We start from the raw sequence: 24,454 nt of genomic DNA on the forward strand, positions 1-24,454 counted from the left end.
AAAAAAAAAAACAACAACAAAAAGAAACAAAAACTATTTTGCTGGTTATTTGTTGCACACATATTCATTATTCTTATGGTCTCTTCCATATCTAAAATATTATTTTTCTAGGATGCTTATACATATGGTGTAATAAACAGATAATATAGTATTCTGTGTATAGTATAGATAGTAGGAGAAGTAAAAGAAGAAAGAATATGTTAAAAAAAAAAAAGCGTTTAAGAATAGTTTCTCTCTTACTGTTCTATTATCACCTCCTCCATGAAGTTCAACAGGAAGTTACAACTCTCAGTTGCATAATTTGTGTTTTCCATTTTCTGTATGTTTTTCAGCTGAGCCTTTATTAGAAATATGAAGTCAGTTCTAGTGAGAATACCACGACACAACTTATCACATATGATGTCACCTTGGGGCTCTCCCCACTAAAATATATCACTAAATAGGGTCAGTGTTATTAATCATGCCCCTTGAAGGGTAGAGAAATTAGAGATTCCTTTGGAGGCGGAGACAGCAAATATGAAAATAGAAGAGGACAGAGTTCTGCTTTCATTCAATTTAGCAGCCAACTGGCATTTTGTTATGTTCCCACCCCTAATGGCAAAATTTCATATACCTTGTTTTCAGTGTGGTCATCATTGCTACTCCAATATTGGGCTCCAAAATCACTGCGGCTGGTGACTGCAGCCATGAAATTAAAAGACAGTTGCTCCTTGGAAGAAAAGCTATGAACAACCTATACAGTATATTAAAAAGTAGAGACATCAATTTGTCAACAATGGTCCATCTAGTCAAAGCTATGGTTTTTCCAGTAGTCATATAAAACCATGACATCGTGGTGTGAGAGTTGGACCATAAAGAAAGTTGGATGTGAGAGTTGGACCATAAAGAAGGTTGAGTGCCAAAGAATTGATGCTTTTGAACTGTGGTGTTGGAGAAGACTCTTGAGAGTCCCTTGGACTTGAAGGAGATCAAACCAGCCAATCCTAAAGGAAATCAACCCTGAATATTCATTGAAAGGACTGATACTGAAGCTGAATCTCCAATACTTTGGCCACCTGATGCAAAGAGACAACTCATTGGAAAGGACCCTGATGCTGGGAAACATTGAGGGTAGGAGGAGAAGGGGGCAACAGAGCATGAGATGGTTGGATGGCATCATTGCCTCAATGGACATGAGTTTGAGCAAACTCTGGAAGATGATGAGGGACAGGGAAGCCTGGCATGCTAGAGTTCATAGGGTTGCAAAGAGTTGGACATGACTGAGTGACTGAACAATATCATCATTGCTAGTATTATTTTTTTGTTCTCAAAACTGATGTGCTAGTGTACATTAGTTTGTTTGATTAAAAGGTAAATTTGTTGATATTTTCCTCTATATTACACATTTTTTTGACAAGCATGGAAGTGCATTACTTTTATAAACATAAAAAAAAATATTACCTGGTTTTCAATTCCTCCAACACTTAAGAAACATCTGCTATGTGCCAGAGATTGTGCTAAATGATGGGAAAAGTTGAATAAAACACAATTCTACTGTCATATAAATTCAATTTATCAAAAACCAGTTCACTAAAAGATCATTTGTTAAAGTGATTTCAGGTTGTTTGCTCTCAAAAACTCACAATCTAATAGAAAATATAGATATGCAAACAGTCATGACATGTCTGCTTTATTAGTGGTGTGAACAAAGTTACTTTTCAAACCCCCGAGAAGAAAATAGCTCTTCTTAGGGGTGACAGATGAATCCAATGAGCGAGTGTGATTTGATCTGGGCTCTGAAGCAGGAGCTGGATTTAATCTGTATTGTGTCCTTTAGTTTTTCTTCATGACTTCAAGCAGGATGATGAAAAGGGTCAAAGGCTAATTTAAGCTCTAGGTTTTGTTCCAAACTAAGCACTGAAGGGTACTTCCTTTTAGTTTATGTGCTTTTACCTTGTGCTTATAAGAATTTTTTTTCATTGAAAGGCATTTTACTTTAAATACAGTAATACGTACATGTCAATCCCATACTCCTAATCTATCCCTCCCCACTACCCCATAACTTTAAAGTCTATGAGTCTGTTTCTGTTGTGTAAATTCATTTGTATCATTTTTTTAGAAGTATTTGAACACAGCCTCCTCACACATACAGCCTCACTGAAGCAAAAGAGCAACACCATTCTCCCAGCTCCATAATTTCTTAGTTGAGCATACACAGCCTTGAAGTTGGACGAGTTTTTAAGTCCTGACCTCACTCAATAAGATGCCTCATCTGCTCCTGGAGTAGGCATGTGTGCACTGGATGCTCCCTTGTGGCTGGTGGTCATGTCTTGCCTCATGATGTCAGATAGGATCATAAATAATGCCAACCCAAGAGGATAAAAAACTGGATATATCTCGGCTGAGGAAGGGTCAGGGCTCACAGGCAGATAGGACTTGGCACTATCCTGCAAACCATGTGGTACGGCAAAAAAAGAAAAAAAAAATTTGTTTAAAAAAGAAGAAAAATAAAGCAGCTGTTGGCCCCTAGGATGACTTAATGTGACTTGTAATAAAACAACCTAGGCAGTCTCACACCAGGACACACAGCTTCATAAGAGGGATCCCTGTTTGTCCCCCAGTCTCATGCATTTGTACAAGGCATAGCCTGTCAACCATACTTCAAGACTTTGAAAGTTCTACTGTTTGGAAAAGCATCTACATTGGCTTTGTACTTAATGCTACTTTATCAGACTCCCCAACCTATGCATCATTTTTATTGTGTCTCATTAGGGTCTTTATTCACCTGTGTACAGTTGGACAGAATGATGCTCCCACTGTAGAAAAACTGCAATAGCTTATAGTTCCATGTTTCCAATGAGGATCTTAGGCTACATTTAACTATTTGGGGGCCCAGGCTGGTACATAACCTTGGTCAGAAATAATGACTTCCTACCAATGCTCAGTGAAGAATTCCTTAATAAATTAGGAATCATTTTATGTACATTATACCAAGAATAAAATAATTGTATACATCAATTCTTGAGGGGTCCAAAAATGTACTCTGATTCTACATACTAGGTCTTCCATTGCCTTTTCAAGCAGGATTAAGTGAAGATGCCAGAGAAGATTATGTCTTTTATGTAGTAGTGCTTAATTCTTGCAGGAATAAGAGATTGGTCAAATGGGATTAATGGACCTATGGTCATGGAACCTATTATTCAAATGAACCTTATGATCATGAGAAAAACTTTGAATGATACTGGATTGTCAGAAAAACAGCATTTGCTTGGAGTATATCCTGCTTATAACATGAAATACTTTGGTAAGGGCCATGACTGACAGATGGAAATCTTGATGGTTCCTTCCACTGTTTCCATTCCCAATGTGAGACAAGGGTCACATGTACCCTTTGTCCATTGGTGTTGACAAGAAGGAAACAGTTTGGTAATGTAATAGTTTTAGACCTATGATCTGGTATCCCCTTCTCTACAGGATCATACTGTTCACTACATTCCAACCTGGCCTGAAGCCCTCATCAGGTGTGGTCTTGTTGATATACAATTACTTTGCCATCTAAAGTTTACATAAAGAAGAATCAGTTTAGTCATAATAAAAAAAAATAATAGCCTAACTAAAATTGAGAAATGTTAAAAGTTGAGAGTAGTATAGAAAATTAGCCATGGAATTAAAAGATGCTTACTCCTTGGAGAAAAGTTATGACCAACCTAGATAGCATATTGAAAAGCAGAGACATTACTTTGCCAACAAAGGTCCGTCTAGTCAAGGCTATGGTTTTTCCAGTGGTCATGTATGGATGTGAGAGTTGCACTGTGAAGAAAGCTGAGTGCCGAAGAATTGATGCTTTTGAACTGTGGTGTTGGAGAAGACTCTTGAGAGTCCCTTGGACTGCAAGGAGATCCAACCAGTCCATTCTGAAGGAGATCAGCCCTGGGATTTCTTTGGAAGGAATGATGCTAAAGCTGAAACTCCAGTACTTTGGCCACCTCATGCGAAGAGTTGACTCATTGGAAAAGACTGATGCTGAGAGGGATTGGGGGCAGGAGGAGAAGGGGACGACAGAGGATGAGATGGCTGGATGGCATCACTGACTCCATGGATGTGAATCTGAGTGAACTCTGGGAGTTGGTGATGGACAGGGAGGCCTGGCGTGCTGCGATTCATGGGGTCGCAAGAGTCGGACACGACTGAGTGACTGAACTGAACTGAACTGAATAAAATAACTGATTTATAATAAAATAGAAGAAATAACCTCAAAGAATTAGAAAAGTTGTTCTCAAACACACTGCATTCAATTAAGACAAAGATGGCTATTTTGGGAATGGTCCATAATGGTTGAAGCCTACTCACAGATTCAGCTCCAGTGTAATTATTTGCAATTACTTATTTAATTTCCACCTGCTCTGGTAGATTATACACACCATGAAGTCAATATCCCCAACATCAGCAGACTCCTGACAGAGAAACTCCTCAATGCATACTTGTTGGATGAATGAATAAATGAAAGTAAATTTACTCAAACTTCTCATAACAGATGATAACGGATTTGAGGGAGATGGTAAATAAACCCTTGGGAATCATTTCCACTAGAAAAGCAACTCACTTATCCCCTACATTTAAAGTGGCAAAAAATAATGAAATACATTATATGTGAGATCTACACCTGGTTGTTTTGCATTACTTTTGATGAGTCTCCATCTTGGCTGCACATTATAATCATCTGAGGAGGTTAAAAAAAAAACCACGACCCAGAGGGATGGAATGGGGAGGGAGGAGGGAGGAGGGTTCAGGATGGGGAACACATGTATACCTGTGGTGGATTCATTTTGATATTTGGCAAAACTAATACAATTATGTAAAGTTTAAAAATAAAATAAAATTTAAAAAAAAAAGTAAAAAAAAAAAAAAAAAAAACCCCAGTTGAAACAATCTCTGCGGTAGGGTTGGCCGAGCATGGTGCATTTTTCAATGTGTTTCTGATGATTCTAATAAGCATGCAATGTTGGGAACACTGATGGAAAGGCATTCTTTCCCAGACTTGTCTGATTATAAGAATCACCCGGGTTCCTCAGTCTGCAATCAGCCTGAGTGGTTTTTAAAACTTTGCCAATTTGGAAGATAAAAAGTGCCCTCTATTTTGTTTTGACAGAGAAGCACTCATTTCTAATTCTTTAAGTCCATTTGACTTCAAATTTCACCTTCTGCAGAGTTGCAATGCTTCTAATTTAATGTCAACACAAAGTAATTTACTTCAGGATTATGTTCCAGGCTATCCTGGGGCATTTCTTCTTGTCCTGAAACAATACTTCTACAACTTTCATAAGCCTGTATCTTTATTACTGTAAGTCAATGCCAATCTATCTAAAGTAATTGCAGCATATGATTGTCGGGGTAAGTTGTTTGGACACAAAGGGCTGGGGGAGTGCAGAGGAAGGAGAAATCAATGTGGATTTTTAATGACACAGAGAGAGGTCTTGGACTGGAACTGAATAGATGTTGGAAGGAAAGGGGAGCAGAGGGCAGGGCAAGTCATGAGCAATGCCTCTGTTCTGGGCATATGAAACATTCATAAACTACATCCACCATTGTTCATATTGTCTTCTGTTGCTTCTGCCTGGAATGTGTCTCTCCTTTGTAAACTTTGTGAATCCTACCTTTCTATCCACACCCCAAACCACATTCTTGACCTGCTCAGTCAGAATTGGAAGTGGGTGCTAGAAGTTTTTAACAAGTCCCCCAAGCAATTTTTATAATGGAACGCTAATTTAGCATGATGAATCTTTCTACACAATTCAAGAGGAAGATAGATGGGACAGAATGTCCCCAAAGAGAACCAAATGCAACAAACAAGTGCTTCTGTCGAAATAAATCAGATATACCATTTTTCATTTATCAGCCTGGCAAAGATTAACACACTTTGCACCACTCAGCATTGATGATGGAATGAGCTTTTACACACTGCTGGTGGGAATGTGAATGGTACATTTCTAAAGGACAATTTAGCAACTCTGATCAAGAGCCTTGACATTTTTCATACCCTTTGACATAGTAATTCCACGTTTAGAAATTTACCCTAAGGCTGTGGTCTCAACCTTGGCAATTTATCAGAATCACTTGTGAGGCTTTTATATGAACTACAGATTTCTGGGCCCCACTCCCTGGAGATTATGATTCTGTCGATTTGGGGCAAGGTCTGGGAATCTGGGTTTCGAAAATACTCATGTCAATTGGACTTTTTTTGTTGTTTTAATTTCAGGTAATAGAAAAGTTAAAAATTGCTGACAGCTCCATGTTCTACTTCTTTCCCTCACTCCCTGTGGGTAATCACACAGAATATGTTGTTCTGCATTTTCTTCACCCCATAACATATATTATTATTCCACTGAAGCATATTCAGATCTAATATTTTAATAGCTGTTTATCCAACAGAAATAATTCAACTTATTTAAGAATTAAGAGTTGGACCATAAAGAAGGTTGAGTGATGATGAATTGATGCTTTCGAACTGTGGTGTTGGAGAAGTCTTTTGAGAGTCCCCGGGACTGCAAGGAGATCAAACCAGTCAATCCTAAAGGAAATCAACCCTGAATATTCATTAGAAGGACTGATGCTGACGCTCCAATACTTTAGCCACCTGATGCAAAGAGCTGACTCATTAGAAAAGACCCCGATACTGGGAAAGATTGAGGGTAGGAGGAGAAGGGAATGACAGAGGATGAGATGGTTGGATGGCATCATTGACTCAATGGACATGAGTTTGAGCAAACTCTGGGAGATGGTGAAGGACAGGGAAGCCCGTTGTGCTGCATTCCATGGGGTCTCAAAGAGCTGGACACAACTGAGTGACGGGACAATGACAAAAGAATTGAGATTATTTAAAGATGGACATTTGAGATCATTTTCACATTTTGCTATTATAAATAAGAAAACAATGAACATAATTGTACAGATATCCTTCTTTTTACCTGTGTAAGAACTTCTATAGGATAAATATCCAGAAATGGATTTCATGAGTTGCATTAAACTTTGATACTGACAAACTGCTTTTCAAAAATGGTTTTACCAAATGTGGCAAACATACCTACTTGTTCCCCCAAATTCCTGCTTCCTCTCTCCCCTTTGAGGTGTGAAGGGGCAGTCCATCCAGAGATTACACTGCTTAGCATTCCTTACATGACGTGGAAGGTGTGTAACTAGTTCACACTAATGGGATATAGATATAGTGTATCATTTCTAGGCCAAGGAATCTTTGATGTGGCTGTGACCTCATGCTCTTTCTCTTTCTCCAGCTCCTGTCTATCTCCAAAGAGATCCCTTTGGAATAGCCAAGCCCTGTGCGGAAGGAACTTGGATCCCTGAATTGTAATGAGAATGAAAGCCACCCACTTATCTATAGACTAACCAATACTAAACCATTATGTGCATGATAAATAAAATCCTACTGTCTGATAGTTTAATAAAATAACTAGTATTATTCTCATTAATGTATCAGTTTACACTCATGTCAGCAGTGGGTGTATTAAAAACAACTATATAAATGATTTTGATGCATAGTGTTAAAACCCACCATTTAACAGAATAATCATAAATATGAATGAAAGTTTAATAACAGGTATGTGTACTTTGGGGCTTCCCTGGTGGCTCATTGGTAAAGAATCTGCCTGCAAAGCAGAAGACGTGGGATCCATCCCTGGGTTGGGAAGATCCCCTGGAGAAGGAAATGGCAACCCACTCCAGTATTCTTACCTACGAAGTCCCATGGACAGCAGAGTCTGGCAAGCTGCAGTCCATGGGGTCACAAAAAGAGTCAGACACAACTCAGTCACTAAACAACATGTGCACTTCACTTGTTATATGGGTGAAAAATAGGAAAAAGTAGTAGATATCTAAATAATAGGTGAATACAAATAATGCTGAAAAAGAATATTTAATGACATGGAATGCTATTCCATGGTTGGTTGCTTGCTGCTGCTGCTGCTGCTGCATCGCTTCAGTCATGTCCGACTCCGTGTGACCCCATAGACGGCGGCCCACCAGGCTTCCCGTCCCTGGGATTCTCCAGGCAAGAACACAGGAGTGGATTGCCATTTCCTTCTCCAATGCATGAAAGTGAAAAGTGAAAGTGATTATTTAACTGTATTAAGCTTCCCAGGTGGCACTAGTGGTAAAGAACCTGCCTGCCAAAGCAGGAGACATCAGGCTTGATCCCTGGGTCAGGGAGATCCCCTGGAGAAGGACATGGCATCCCATTCCAGTATTCTTGCCTGGAAAATGCTCATGGACGAGGAGCCTGACAGGCTGCAGTCCACAGGGTTTCAGTTAGACATTACCGAAGCAACTTAGCATGCACACATGCATGCAAGCTTAGGAAGGATAAAAAACAATATCAATTTTTTTTTAAGTTAAAAGATATATTTGAGTAGAATCACTGGCAGGAAATATACTATACTATTTTATAATACTATCATGTTAACAGTGGTTATCAGTTAAAGATGGGATTACAAATGATTCTTTTTTCCTTTTTATCTATGTTTTCTAAACTTTCATTATTGGATGTGTATCCAATACACAAATATTTTTGTGATAAAAAATAAAGTTCTTTAAAAATCAGTAGTTATAATATTGAACTACATCAGCAGGAAGATATAATCTATAGGAACTCGGAGATAAACCACCTATAAGGCTCTGGATGTGTGTTGTTTGAGGCTTAATAACTCAGGAAAGTTGGCTGCCTCTGAGAGGAGACCTGAAGCTGAAGTGTTTACATGCTTATTAAAAGGGCTCCTATAGAGCAGATTACCAACAAGTGCATGTTTATTAGCTGATTTGCAAAGTTGGAGTTTAGGACCAATATGTAGAGATAAAAAGAGTTAAAGACACGGGAAATTAATAGGGCCCCCAATACGGTTTGTTTTCTAACTCATGGAGAACTATTTTTAAAAAATAAAAATCAGATATTCTTCCATTCAGTGATAAGTTCTTTCATTCACTGACAGGTGAACAATGGGAAAATGGGTTCAATTTATAGCAAAATGACAAAAGAAGGCATTTTCTGATAACCATGTTGGTACTGGAAAGCTACAAAGTCTGTTCATGCAGTAGCCTTCCCTAGAGATTTTAAATAACAGGAAATAGATTGAAGTGGTTCAGCTGTGGTTTTAAAAACCAAAGGGTGGGACACCCTTGGTAATCTGTTTTTGCCCTTTGGCTTCTTGCTTATAGATGAGAATATAGGAGGGGGAGAATGAATAATGTTCAATACCAATACAGCACTTTAAAACGGAGAAGGCAATGGCACCCCACTCCAGTACTCTTGCCTGGAAAATCCCATGGACGGAGGAGCCTGGAAGGCTGCAGTCCATGGGGTCGCTAAGCGTTGGACATGACTGAGCGACTTCACTTTCACTTTTCACTTTCATGCATTGGAGAAGGAAATGGCAACCCACTCCGGTGTTCTTGCCTGGAGAATCCCAGGGATGGGGGAGCCTGGTGGGCTGCCGTCTATGGGGTCACACAGAGTCGGACACGACTGAAGTGACTCAGCAGCAAGATGATAATTATAGCACTTAAAATGACAAGGAAAAGACAGACGTGAGGTTTTAAATTTCATTGTACTTGTAGAGACGCCATGGAGTGAAAACTGCAAACTAGATGCCCAGTTCTAGAAGACTGGGTAAAGTAAGGTACATCCATAAGATAGGAAAGACCTACAGAAGAACAGTGAAAAACATTGCCAGGAGAAATGAAAGATTTAACCATATGGATGTTTTAGGTGACTGCCAGAAGTTTGGGGGTAGTGGAAGAGTGGGGAAGTTGAAATTATGTACAGCAAGATTGACTATAGTTAATACTGTATCAAATAATGGAAATACACTAAGAGAATAGATTTCTGATGTTCTTGTCACACACACAAAAGTGATACCTGAGATAATACTAATTAGCTTGACTGCAGTAACCTTTTCATTATGTACATGTATATCAAATCATCATACTGTGCATATTAAATATATATTTATATATATATATATAAGAATAAAAACTTTAGACTGTGGTTTTGTATCCTTTCCTCAAAGGTTTCTCTGGTTTTGCTGCTTCTGGTCCCATCCAGTCCAAATTCCCTCACATGTACAACACACTCTAAAAAAACACATCTTCCCAAACCCAATCCCCTTCATCTTTAGAAACTGGTGATTTCAGCAAGAAAGTTTTATTATCAAAGTTGAGCTTATGGACGCTAAACTGCAATCGCAATGATGACATGACATTTGCTCCATTTATTTAGGATACTGATTGTAGCAAGGAGAGATTCACATTTTCAACATCAACTACACTGTTTATTAAATGAGGCACTGAACCCCTACTATGTGCTGGGCTTGTGTTAAACTCTGGGAATCCAGAGATGAACATGCCAAGGAGCTCACAGCCTTGTGGAGAAAACAGGTAAGTATGCAGACACATTAGTTCTAGCTATTTTCCATTAACTTTCTGCTGCACTCCACTAGAATTTATCAAACTCATCTATCTTGTTATCCCACTTCCTGCCCCAAATGTAATCATTATGCATCAACATCATACAGTAACCCAAACTAAAACTCTCAATCATCTCTCATTTCTTGCTCTGCCATCTCACACATTTCGTATCTATCTACTCATTAACTGATACATTCTTTTACCAAATTATCTCACAACTCCAGCACATTTTTTTCACCCTTGTTATTGCCCAGCTCAACATCCCTTGAACTACTGCAATAATGTCTGGACAGGTCTCCATGCCTAAGTGTTCACCTCTGCCACTCTATGCTCCACACTACTGCCATGAAGGCTCTGTCTATCTGTCTATCATCTCTACCTCTTTCTCTGGGAAGACTATTTATTGTTCAGAGAAAGATACAGAATAGTCTAGGGGAGGAGAAATACTGAGTTGATGGTATACTGAAATAGAGAACCAATGAGATATTAATTTTTCCCAAAAGAAATATTGACAGAAATGAGGTAAGTTATGAAAACCTGTTAAGTAGAAAAGGCAGTTGGCTGTTTTATTTTTTTAGTTTGATACAACATTTCCGCATCTTGCAACTGAGACTGAAATGACAGATTAAAGGACAGAAAATAGGCAGGTTCTTGACTCCCCAGGCACACAGGAGGGTCTTCATTGTTCTCGTAAGCATAGTTCTTGGCTACCTGTACCATGTTAGCACCTCACTGTGTACTCAACACACAGGAAGTGACGTCATTATGTCCTTGACCAAGGTAGCCAATCACAGGATTATGGTAATAAGTGCAACCAAGTACCAAATATTTGGCTCAGTTCAGTTCAGTTCAGTCACTCAGTCGTGTCCAACTATTTGCGACCCCATGAATCGCAGCACGCCAGGCCTCCCTGTCCATCACCAACTCCCAGAGTTCACTCAGACTCACGTCCATTGAGTCACTGATGCCATCCAGCCATCTCATCCTCTGTTGTCCCCTTCTCCTCCTGCCCCCAATCCCTCCCAGCATCAGAGTCTTTTCCAATGAGTCAACTCTTTGCATGACGTGGCCAAAGTACTGGAGTTTCAGCTTTAGCATCAGTCCTTCCAAAGAACACCCAGGACTGATCTCCTTCAGAATGGACTGGTTGGATCTCCTTGTAGTCCAAGGGACTCTCAAGAATCTTCTCCAACACCACAATTCAAAAGCATCAATTCTTCGGCGCTCAGCTTTCTTCACAGTCCAACTCTCACATCCATACATGACCACTGGAAAAACCATAGCCTTGACTAGATGGACCTTCGTTGGCAATGTAATGTCTCTGCTTTTGAATATGCTATCTAGGTTGGTTATAACTTTCCTTCCAAGGAGTAAGCATCTTTAATTTCATGCCTGCAATCACCATCTGCAGTGATTTTGGAGCCCAAAAAAATAAAGTCTGACACTTTCCACTGTTTCCCCATCTATTTGCCATGAAGTGATGGGACCAGATGCCATGATCTTAGTTTTCTGAATGTTGAGCTTTAAGCCAGCTTTTTCATTCTCCTCTTTCACTTTCCTCAAGAGGCTTTTGAGTTCCTCTTCACTTTCTGCCATAAGGGTGGTGTCATCTGCATATCTGAGGTTATTGATATTTCTCCTGGCAATCTTTTTTCCAGCTTGTGCTTCTTCCAGCCCAGCGTTTCTCATGATGTACTCTGCATATAAGTTAAATAAGCAGGGTGACAATATACAGCCTTGACATACTCCTTTTCCTACTTGGAACCAGTCTGTTGTTCCATGTCCAGTTCTAACTGTTGCTTCCTGACCTGCATACAGGTTTCTCAAGAGGCAGGTCAGGTGGTCTGGTATTCACATCTCTTTCAGAATTTTCCACAGTTTATTGTGATCCACACAGTCTAAGGCTTTGGCATAGTCAATAAAGCAGAAATAGATGTTTTTTCTGCAACTCTCTTGCTTTTTTGATGATCCAGCGGATGTTGGCAATTTGATCTCTGGTTCCTCTGCCTTTTCTGAAACCAGATTGAACATCTGGAAGTTCACCGTTCACGTATTGCTGAAGCCTGGCTTGGAGAATTTTGAGCGTTACTTTACTAGCGTGTGAGATCAGTGCAATTATGTGGTAGTTTGAGCATTCTTTGGCATTGCCTTTCTATACCCTGATTTTTTTTTTTAAAGGAAGTAGTGTGAGAGATAGGTGTCAACTGAGCAAATCTTCTGTCTCCCAGGTCATTTCTGGAGAAATCAGTAAGATAAGCCCAGAGGTGAACTGGTGACTTGGTGCGAAAATAGCTTCTTCCCCAAACAATGAACTTTTCATTGACAAATTACAATTGATACCTTTAAAGTTATTTGGATGAAGTAAAGGCAATCATTCAATGCCTATGAACTAAGAACTTCCCAGCTGGTGCTAGTGGTAAAGAACCTACCTGCCAATACAGGAGACATAAAAGACACAGGTTCTATCCCTGGAGCAGGAAATGGTAACCTACTTCAGTATTCTTGCCTAGAGAAACTGTATGGACAGAGGAGCCTGGTGGGCTACAGTCCACAGGATCACCGAGTCAGACATGACTGAATTGGCTTAACACACAGGCACCATGAACTAAATCTAACTATATACTAAGTTTCGATAGCAACTTGATCATTATTCACTCAGATCACAGTTTTAAAGCTAAAATAAAATGGTTTCTTACAAACTTGGATTATACCGACTAACTTGTTTACAAGTGGATTGTTTATTTTTGCTCCAATTCTTATGCTTTTACTAAACTTGTAGAAAAATATTTAAAGCAGCAAACACTAGGGTAACAAGCAAGTCTTATAAATTACCTTGGTTTTGACTAAGTATCTCTTTGGAAAGTTTCCAAGTCACAATGGATTCAGAAAAGTTTAACTAAGCTTTTCTATAAGTCTTCATCTCCATGAGATGGGGACAACTAAAAAAAGAAACTAATTTAAAAAAAATGCTGGCAGAATGATACAATTATTCCACTTTTAAGATGAACATCTGCTCAGCTTTTTCTTCAGTCACCATGATGCCACCAGCAAATGGAACCCATGGATAGTAAACATCAGCTTATGACACTTAACATTTTCATATCCTCTGCCCTAACTCGCATCTGTGTCTCTCCACCCACGTTCTCAATGGTCAGATTAGTCATCATACTAGGGGCTACAGAAATCTGTTTAATTATATTCTTGGGGGTGACTGCTCTCTCTGGGGTTTGGCAGCTCCTCTAAAAGTTTCTGTTACAGTCTGTCAGGCTGACAGACTCAGGCCTCATCCCCATGTCTGGACTTTTCATGATAGCTCTTGGATAAGTTTCATGAGCTTCATGTTTAGTTTTGGGACTTCTCTAGCAGTCCAGTGGTTGGAATTTTGCCTTTCATTGCATGCGGGTGCGAGTTTGGTTCCTGGATAGGGAGCTAAGCTCCCACATGCCTCGGGAGCCAAAAAGCCAAGAAACATTAAAAAAAAAAAAAAAAACCCAGAAACAATATTGTAACAAATTCAATAAAGATTTTAAAAGTTGGTCTACATCAAAAAATCATTAAAAAAAAAAAGAATAGTTTTTTTTTTTTTTTCTTTCCCTTGGGAACACTATAGCTAGGCTTTGTATTAGGGGAAATAAAACTTATCCAATCACTAAATTTAGATGATTTTAGGAGAGGGAAAATAGGGGCTGGAATGAGGAAAGAAAAAGCTTTAAGTCTTAGGATAATTCTCCAAAATTGTTTTGCCTACAGCAGATAAGGGATGGGTCTTTCTAGAGAGAAAGATTGCTCTATATATGTTTTCAAAAAAACCTATATTCAAGTCTCACTTGGCTTAAAAACCTTTGATGGTTCCCCATTGCCAAAGTCCAAACTGCTTCAGTTCAATTCAGTTCAGTTGCTCAGTCATGTCTGACTCTTTGTGACCCCATGAACAGCAGCACGCCAGGCCTCCCTGTCCACCACCAAATCCTGGAGCCTACCTCAAACTCATGTCCATTGAGTTGGTGATGCCATCCAACCATCTCATCCTCTGTCATCCCTTTCTCCTCCTGCCCTCAATCTTTCCCAGCATCAGAGTCTTTTCAAATGAGTCAGCTCTTCGCATCAGGTGGCCAAAGTATTGGAGTTTCAGCTTCAACATCAGTCCTTCCAGTGAACACCCAGGACTGATTTCCTTTAGGATGGACTGGTTGGATCTCCTTGCAGTCCAAGGGACTCTCAAGAGTCTTCTCCAAACCACAATTCAAAAGCATCAATTCTTCGGCACTCAGCTTTCTTTGTAGTCCAACTCTCACATCCATACATGCTGCTGCTGCTGCTAAGTTGATTCAGTCGTATCCGACTCTGTGAGACCGCATAGATGGCAGCCCACCAGGCTCTGCCGTCCCTGGGATTCTCCAGGCAAGAGTACTGGAGTGGGTTGATTTTGCCTTCTCCAATCCATACATGACTACTGGGAAAACCATTGCCTTGACTATACGGACCTTTGTTGACAGAGTAATGTCTCTGCTTTTTAATATGCTGTCTAGGTTGCTTAGCATGGCATTCAAGGTCCTCATCAGTTCAGTTCAGTTGCTCAGTCATGTCTGACTCTTTGCGACCCCATGGACTGCAGCATGCCAGGCCTCCCTGTCCATCGCCAACTCCTGGAGTTTACTCAAACTCATGTCCATTGAGTTGGTGATACCATCCAACCACCTCATTCTCTGTTGTCCCCTTCTCCTCCTGCCTTCAATCTTTCCCAGGCATCAGGGTCTTTTCAAATGAATCAGTTCTTCGCATGAGGTGCCCAAAGTATTGGAGATTCAGCTTCAGCATCAGTCCTTCCAAAGAATATTCAGGGCTGATTTCCTTTAGGATGGACTGGTTGGCTCTCCTTGCTGTTGGCCTCTCAAGAGTCTTCTGCAACACTGCAGTTCAAAAGCATCAATTCTTTGGCGCTCAGCTTTCTTCATAGTCCAACTCTCACATCCATACATGACCACTGGAAAAACCATAGCTTTGACTAGATGGGCCTCATACAAGGTCCTCATACAACCCCCTCTTAATGCTTGAAGTGCCAAGCTTGTTCGAAGGATGGAGATTCACTCCCCTGTCGTGTTCCTGCTCCTGCTTTTCATGATTCCCTTCCCTCCCTTCTTCTTGTCAGAGTTCTGAATCATCCTCTTAGAACCAGCTCAAATGTTCCCAACTCTATTGTGACTGTAAGAAATCCAAATCATCATTTGGAATTTAAATACATATGGACTATAAACAAATAATTATTTCATAAGAGGGAAAGAACAAATTGTTAGGGACACTTGATACACTGTGAGAGAAGACTTAATAAGGAGGGAGAGCAATCCTGGCAGGCCTGGATAAGATAAAGGCCTGGAGGAATATGCAAAAAATGATCCATGAATGAAGTCTCAGGTGGGTGGGATCTTGAGTTGATCACCTGGGATTTCCAATTTAGTGTGATGTGCATGAGCATTGTGATGTACACTTTCCACCTTTTGTTGGCTGTCCCAGATTATGCAGCAAACAAAATCCTGACACCTAACTCACATTTCATCTTAGATGGCATGACTTGCAGGTCGCTTAGCCTCTGAAATGTGAGCATTGTGATACCGGCATCAGATAATTATCTCAGAAGGAAAATAGGGATGTGTCCTGAGGATTTGGGAAAATAACTGTGGCATGAAAATGGCAAACTGGCTGCTGCCCATGTGTAGAAAATAACCTGAAGGACAGAAGCTTTCATTTGGCTCCTTCAGAGTTAACACCGACTGGCTACACCAGGCTCTGTTCAGGTTGGAGGCTGAGGTCACCTTGTCGCCTCTCTTATATATGGTGTACAGAGGGGAAGGAAGAGGAGTGAACTAAGAAAACAGCACAAGTTAGAGACCATCTGGTAGATTCAGAGCCACTCAACAGTTGAAAAAAAAACCAAACTTTTTTCTCCATTATATTGCAAAATGTGCTTCTAATCTTCCACCTTGTCATGTTAAAAATCTCACTTTGCTCGATACTCAGAACCAACAGTAGGATTTTTACAGACTGGACCAGAAGGAACCACGGTTTACCCAACTTTAGAGGACATTTCAACCCCAACATGTATTTTTGTTCAGGCAAATCCAAACACCTCTGACAAAGAGACCACGAGATTGCAGAGAATAGAACATGTTAGGTGTGGTTTGCACTTGCTCGTGCCCCCTCACACATAGGGTCTAAAACTCTCACTAACAGACTCATTACCCTGGTGGGTGAAAAATGTTCTGTAGGTGATGGGACTACTAACCACAGAGTTATCACCAAAACCTGAACTCAGCCTTCTAATGGAGGTTTTTGTTTTTTTTTTAAATCAGACAAGTTTGCTATTGTCTGTTTCCCCTTACTTCCTGATACTAATTTGTGATGGACAGCCATTGAGGGTCCTATAAGTTAAAAACAAAACATAGGAGGTGTGAATTTTTTAGACTGTAAACTTCATGACTTCCTCCAATTATATTCCTAGTGCTAAGATGTAACTGATAATATAATAAGAACTTGTCTAATATTTGTTGACCAGATAATAAGATTGGCTATGTGATATTTATAAAATACTCAGTACAAAGTGACAAAGTATGAAAATGGAAAGATACAGTCATTTGCCTATTAGCAAACAGTAACAAAAAGAAAGCCACACAATAAAATTTCAAAATGCAAATATAATAAACAGGTCAAAGAGGATATTTTATATGAATTTTTAAAAGTTGAATTCACCAATATTATTTTGTACTTATGCTCCTCACAACGTAGTAACAAATACACAAAGCAAAAACTTCTAGAAGTTTAAGTGTTGATAAACCCCAATAATAGAAAAGATTGACTCAGTATACCACTTTCAAAAATCAATGCGATTTTCTAACAGGTTGCCCTGATTCTTTCTTGACTAACTACACTTCATTTAAAAATCAGAGTAAGCTTTGAAAAACAGAAATCAGTTCATGTCACACCTTTGCCCAAACCTCTCAATGGCTCCTCATCACACTCAGAATAAGACTCAGATCTTGACCAGGGCCCACAAGATTCTATACAAGGCAACCCAGGCTCACGTCTTTGATCTTATCACTATTTTACTTCATGTTTTAGATACATCCTTGTAAAAACTACAATTTGTCTTAAACTGCTAAGTTTGATCCACACAGTAAATAGTTTTTTCTGATATATTATTGCACATTTTCAACCTTTCATGTACTCTATTTTTACTTTTTTGCAGTGACACTTTTGAAATTTTATCATGTGTGCTTATCATCTGAGTCTGATTTCCTTTAGTAATTCCTTCTGTGAGCATACCATTGTAGATTTTGTATAGTATTATACAAAACTTTTAATTTTGCATAATAATTGAGCTGGGTATAGAATTCTAAGTTTCTGGATATTGTATTCTAGTGCTGTGAAGATATTACACTCTTATCTCACGTGATACTCTTAAATTTGGCTTTCAGTTTTTCTCATTTCTAAGTAGGTAATATATTTGGGCTCTATTGCTCCTTTCAGGATCTTTTCTTTCTCTCTGGTGTCCTATACTTTCTTTTGATTTACTATGCTTGGAGCCTGTATTTCTAGACCTGCCTCTTGAGAAACCTATATGCAGGTCAGGAAGCAACAGTTAGAACTGGACATGGAACAACAGACTGATTCCAAATAGGAAAAGGAGTACGTCAAGGCTGTATATTGTCACCCTGCTTATTTAACTTCTATGCAGAACACATCATGAGAAACGCTGGGCTGGAAGAAGCACAAGCTGGAATCAAGATTGCCAGGAGAAATATCAATAACCTCAGATATGCAGATGACACCACCCTTATGGCAGAAAGTGAAGAGGAACTCAAAAGCCTCTTGAGGAAAGTGAAAAGAGGAGAGTGAAAAAGTTGGCTTAAAGCTCAACATTCAGAAAACTAAGATCATGGCATCTGGTCCCATCACTTCATGGCAAATAGATGGGGAAATAGTGGAAAGAGTCTCAGACTTTATTTTTGGGGGCTCCAAAATCACTGCAGATGGTGACTGCAGGCATGAAATTAAAAGACGCTTACTCCTTGGAAGCAAAGTTATGACCAGCCTAGATAGCATATTGAAAAGCAGAGACATTACTTTGCCAACAAAGGTCCGTCTAGTCAAGGCTATAGTTTTTCCAGTGGTCATGTATGGATGTGAGAGTTGGACTGTGAAGAAAGCTGAGGGCTGAAGAATTGATGCTTTTGAACTGTGCTATTGGAGAAGACTCTTGAGAGTCCCTTGGACTGCAAGTAGATCCAACCAGTCCATTCTGAAGGAGATCAGTCCTGGCTGTTCTTTGGAAGGACTGATGCTAAAGCTGAAACTCCAGTACTTTGGCCATGTCATGCAAAGAGTTGACTCATTGGAAAAGACTCTGATGCTGGGAGGGATTGGGGGCAGGAGGAGAAGGGGACGACAGAGGATGAGATGGCTGGATGGCATCACTGACTCGATGGACGTGAGTTTGAGTGAACTCCAGGAGTTGGTGATGGACAGGGAGGCCTGGCGTGCTGCAATTCATGGGGTCACAAAGAGTCGGACACTGACTGAGCAACTGAACTGAACTAAAGGATATATGATGGGCTTCCCAGGTGGTGCTAGTAGCAAAGAACCTGCTTGCTAATGCAGGAGACATAAGAGACTCGAGTTCGATCATTGGGTTGGGAAGATTCCCCTGAAGGAAGGCATGACAACCCACTCCAGTATTCTTGCTTGGAGAGTCCCATGGACAGAGGAGCCTGGCGGCCTACAGTTCAAAGTGTCACTAAGAGTCAGGCACGACTGAAGTTACTTACCATGCATGCACATGGATAAATGACAGGATATATGACAGCCACCAGTTCAGGTCCTGCTCACAGATCTGTTTTATAGTTAAAAACTTTTTTGGTTCCATGTGTATGTGTGCATGCTCAGTTGCTTCAGTCATGTCTGACTCTTTGCGACCCTATGGATTGTAGCCCACTGGGATCCTCTGCCCATGGGATTCTCCAGGCAAGAATACTGGAGTGGGTTGTTGTGCCCTCCTCCAGAGGATCTTTCTGACTCAGGGGTCAAACCCGCTTCTCCTGCAGTGCAGGCAGATTCTTTACCATTGAGCCACTGGGGAAGCCCTTTTGGTTCTATAACTTGCCTTAATTTGTGATAAATGTATCTATGCATTTAAAGTCTGTTACATTTTATCTAGCATTTTTATGTATTTTTAGTGAGACCATTTTTAAGTTTAGCTAGCTAGAAATAGAAGTCAAAATTGGACTAATGAAACATTTAGATTAGATATAAACAAGAGCACTCCATACTAAAGTATATAGAACATTTCTCTCACTCAAAAACATATAGTGTTAAATTCATGTATAAGGAAAAAAAGGCTGGAAATTAAGTATTTGAATAAAGAAGTTAGACAAAGAATAAACTAAACTGAAGAAATTAGATGGATATAGAACCAGATTGGTACATGATATATGTCCATTGGGCTTCCCAGGTGGCTCAGTGGTAAAGACTCCGCCTGCCAATGCAAGAAGCACAAGAGACAAAGGAGATGCAGGTTCAATCCCTGGGTCAGAAATATCACTTGGAGGAGGAAATGGCAACCTACTTCAATATTCTTGCCTGGGAAATCCCATGGACAGAGGAGTCTGGAGGGCTACAGTCCATGGGGTTTAAAAGAGTCACTGGGCATGACTTAGCAACTATGCATTCATGCACGCCTGTGTCCACTACAAGTATGGACAAGAACACCAGAATTCTTACTCTACTGGGAGAATGTAAACTTGTATAACTATTTTTGGAAAACAATTTTGGCATGATCTAGTACAATTAAAGATATACATAACCCAAGATTCATTGTTTCACTCCTAGGTCTATGTCTCAGAGAACTACATGCACCAAGGGGCACACACAAGGATATTCAGACCACAGTGTCTGAAATAGCAAAGAAATACAGAAATAACCCAAGTGCCCATCAACAGTAAAATAAATAAGCTATGACATAGTCACATGATGGAATACTATGTAGCAATGAAAATGAATGAACTACTGCTATATACATCAACATGGGTGAATCTCAGGAGTTATGTTGCACGAAGAAAAGTCATGAAGAATAAATATGTGATCCTATTTATGTGAATAGGATAAAAAATATGATCCTATTTAAGTGGTATTTGGTAACTTGCAAACCTATATATCCTCTAAAGATGCCAATATATGGTAAACTGTAACAAAAAGAAAGAGACTGATAAATGCAAAATTTAGATTAGTGATTACTGCGAGTGTGGAGAGAGCAGAGAGGAACTGGGCGTGGGGAAACAGGAGGCTACAAAGATACTGATAGCAACTGAGTATAAAATGTCAAAAGTAGCCTGCTCTACTATCCATCCATATATATATATATATACACATATATGGAATGAGAGAGAGAGCGATGTTAGGAATGATGTTTACAACATATTAATATGATTATATCTTAGCAGTAGATTTTGTATTATTTCATATTTTCTTTGCATATTTTATATTGCTTCAATTTTTAATATTATGAATATGCACCATTTTAATTATTTTAAAGTCATTTTATCTGAGGAAAAGAGACAGTAAAAGGTTGCTGGAGGCTAAATGTTTGTGCCTCCCCAATTCATATGCTGTAACCCTACCCCTTAAAGTGATGGTATTTGGAGGTAGAGCCTCTGATAAATGATTAGATCGTAAGGGCAGAGGTCTCTTGAATGGGATTAGCATTCTTTTAAGAGAGAACTTAGCTTCCTTATGAGGTTACAGTAAAGCTGAATCAGACACTGAACATGCCAGCACCTTGATCTTGGGCTTCCTATCCAGAACTGTGAAAAATAAATGTTTTTTATGTAAAATTTACTCAATCAATTGTATTTTGTTATAACATCCAGAACAGACTAAGACCCAGACAGGAAGATGAATAAACAAAAGAGATTTTCAATTGAAAATCGAAGAACAAAGATCCAATAATCAAACTCCAAGGTGCTAAAAATATGTTAAAAACTCAACGCACAAAAACCTGCGCATAAATATTAATATGAATTTTGTTTATAATTCCCCAACACATATAAACATACTGTAGTACCTCCATAAAAAGGAATTATCATTCAGCAATTTTAAAAAAGCTACCAAGCTACAAAAAGCCACAGAGGAAATTTAAAACATATTAATAAAGTGAGGAAAGTCAATCTGAAAAGTCTACATACTGTATGATTTCAACTATATGACATTCTGAAAAAGGTGGAACTATAGAGTAAAAAGATTAGTCATTGCCAGGGGCTGGGGCGTGGGGAGGGAGGGAAGAATAAATTGGCAGAGCAGAGGAAATCTTTAGGGCAGTGAAACTGAAATAGCAGATCCAACACATCATGCACTTGCCAAAACCTACAGAACTGTACACCACAGAGACTAAATGCTAATGCAATCTTGGACTTTAGTAACAATGTACTACAATAGGTTCATCAACTGAAACAAAGTACAGAAAATTGCCAGATAATAAGAGAAAGTAGGGAGAGGCAGGTGGAGAGAGAGCATATATAGAACTCTACTTTCTATTCAATTTTCCTTAAACCTAAAACTGCTCTAAAAAAGAAATTCTATTAGTTTAAAAAATAAGCCCCAAGAACAGAGTGAAGCATTCTTGAAATATCTGGGCCAGATATTTATTTTTATAAAATCCTGACACAGTCCTTACTACATGTTCTACAATTTTTTTAATGCTCCTAACATCCTTGTGGGGTCAATACCACTGTGATTCCACTCATACTGCTGAGGAAACTGAGGCCCTAGAATGTGATCATTTTGCCCTGGGCCACACAGCAAGCAAGTCATAGAACCAGGATTCAACCCAATACAGGCCTACCTCCTGACCTTGATCTGAGGCTGCCTCCCCTTAAAAGGACTAAGGTAACCTGGACATCAGTGTTCACTGCTTCCAGCTCAGAGGCTGCCTTGACTCTTGGTTCAGTGGTTTTGTTTAATTTGTCTTTTATAACAAGCCATCCCAAATTTTTATCAGAAGTAGGTGGGATATAAATGGTAAATTAAAATATTGGAACTGGAGACCTCAGTTGCTCTGACAATCGCTAAAATAAATTTACCTTACACCTGCTTAGTTCCCCTGGGACCATGTTGTTGGATCTTTTATGCTATAAAAGTTAAAACAGATTGCATTTAAAATCCCATAGGATGAAAATGTTCAAACCAGATAAACATAGTGTCAATATTCTTTCAGCAGCAGGTTTTTTGGTTTTTTTTTCCTCCTTCATTTTGGGGGAGGGGATCTTGCTTTACCAAAAAGATTTGTCTTAATTGATGATGTTCTTTATCACTATTTTCTATTGTTATGAATTAATACAAATATCAATAAGTATAGTTTATAAGTCAAAGGAAAAGCAAGTGGTTTTGTCTATTCAAAATACCCTAACCAATCAAACTATTTTTGGAGTTTCTAGTCTGTAGTAGTTTCTAGTTTGCTTCTAGTACCACACTGGGTACTGGAGGGAAAAGGAAGGTCACAAAAGGAGCTCAAATTTTTACTTTCAAAGAGCTTGTGACCTTCTTGGATACATCCCCCACAGATGAGAGGCTGGTTATCTTACGGCCCGTGCTCCCTGGGGAATGAGAAAAAGGGGTAAAGTACAGGTGAAGGTTCCCTTGCTGCCCTGGGGCCTTCACAGGTCCTCTAGGAATGGCTGGGAGCTGGACTGGAAGAAGAGAGATGGCAGAGCGTTCCTCGCCACCACATTGTCACGGACAAAGGCTCAGAGTCATTCAAGAGCGAGCTTGCTGTGCTCAGGAACAAGGAGTAGATCTATGGTTTCTAGGGCAGGAATGTGGAGGAGCTTGGGGCAGTTTATTGAAAAGGTGAATAGAGACAAGATGCTGCAAGGTCTGTGACATAAGCAGAGACGTTTGTGCTTGAGCTGAAATGGGACTGGAATTACCGCAGGTTCTTGGGCTCCCTCACAATCTTATCCCCACTCAGAAAAATGATGGGTTGGACACTTACTCTTCAATAACACTAAGAAGATCCTGCTGTTTTCTCTATCAATAAGAAGATCCATTTTTGAAAGCCTATTTTTTTTTTTTGCCAGAATAAAAGCTCCAGTTTTTCTTATAATCCCAAATAATTATCCTCATTTACATGAAAAGATATAAGAATTTAGAAAAATTAAGTGACTTGCCCAAGGTCACATTTTGAGACTCAGAATTTCCAAAGACCATGAATCACCCATTTTATCCATCTATGTCCCTCTAGCAAAGACCAAGGGTCAGCAAACTTTCCTATAAAGGGCCAGATAAGTGTGCTTAATACAGACACACACACATATACACATACACACATTTTTAATTTAGGCTGTTGGTCCATACAGTCTTTGTCACAACTACTCAACTGTGCCAGTGCAGTGCAAAGGCAGCCAGAGTCAATACATAACTAATTAAGTAAGCTACATTTCACTAAAATACAGAAATTTGAATTTCCTATAATTTTCATGTCACAAACTTATTTATTTTACTTTTACTTTTTTAAACACTTAAAAATGCAAAACCACTCTTTGTCACGGACCATACAAGCACAGGCAACAGCCACATTTGACTTGTGGCTACCAGTATGCCAAACCCCTGTTTTACGTCCATTGATTAGAACAATAGCAAATGAAGCCAAGATTAAATGTCTTATCTCTGGAAGAGATAGTTTGCTTTACACTGTGAAAAACTCTGTTTTGCTGGCAACAAGTTCATTTCCTACCCCGGCCAAGTCTCTTGCAAATTTGTAGGGGATTACAAAGGCAAAGATAACAGTAAAAAGACAATGAAAAAAAAATCCAATCCTAACAACAATAAAACATTAACAATTTAAAAAACAGCAATCCAAACAACAATACAAAATTAATATCTATTTCCCTCTCACAGATGTTAGCAATATCAAGAACATTTCTATTATAGTCTAGGAAACGTCTTCTAAAAATGCATTCAT

At 39.3% G+C, this 24,454-nt stretch overlaps 1 protein-coding gene across 6 annotated transcripts in view; it reads right to left on the bottom strand.

Annotated features, from left to right (window-relative positions):
- Positions 1-24,454, bottom strand: part of STAT4 (signal transducer and activator of transcription 4) — a 136,455-nt gene that overhangs the window by 75,524 nt on the left and 36,477 nt on the right. The window lies entirely within an intron of this gene.

Source organism: Bubalus bubalis, chromosome 2, assembly GCF_019923935.1.
Source record: "Bubalus bubalis isolate 160015118507 breed Murrah chromosome 2, NDDB_SH_1, whole genome shotgun sequence".
In the NCBI taxonomy this organism is placed as follows: Eukaryota; Metazoa; Chordata; class Mammalia; order Artiodactyla; family Bovidae; genus Bubalus; species Bubalus bubalis.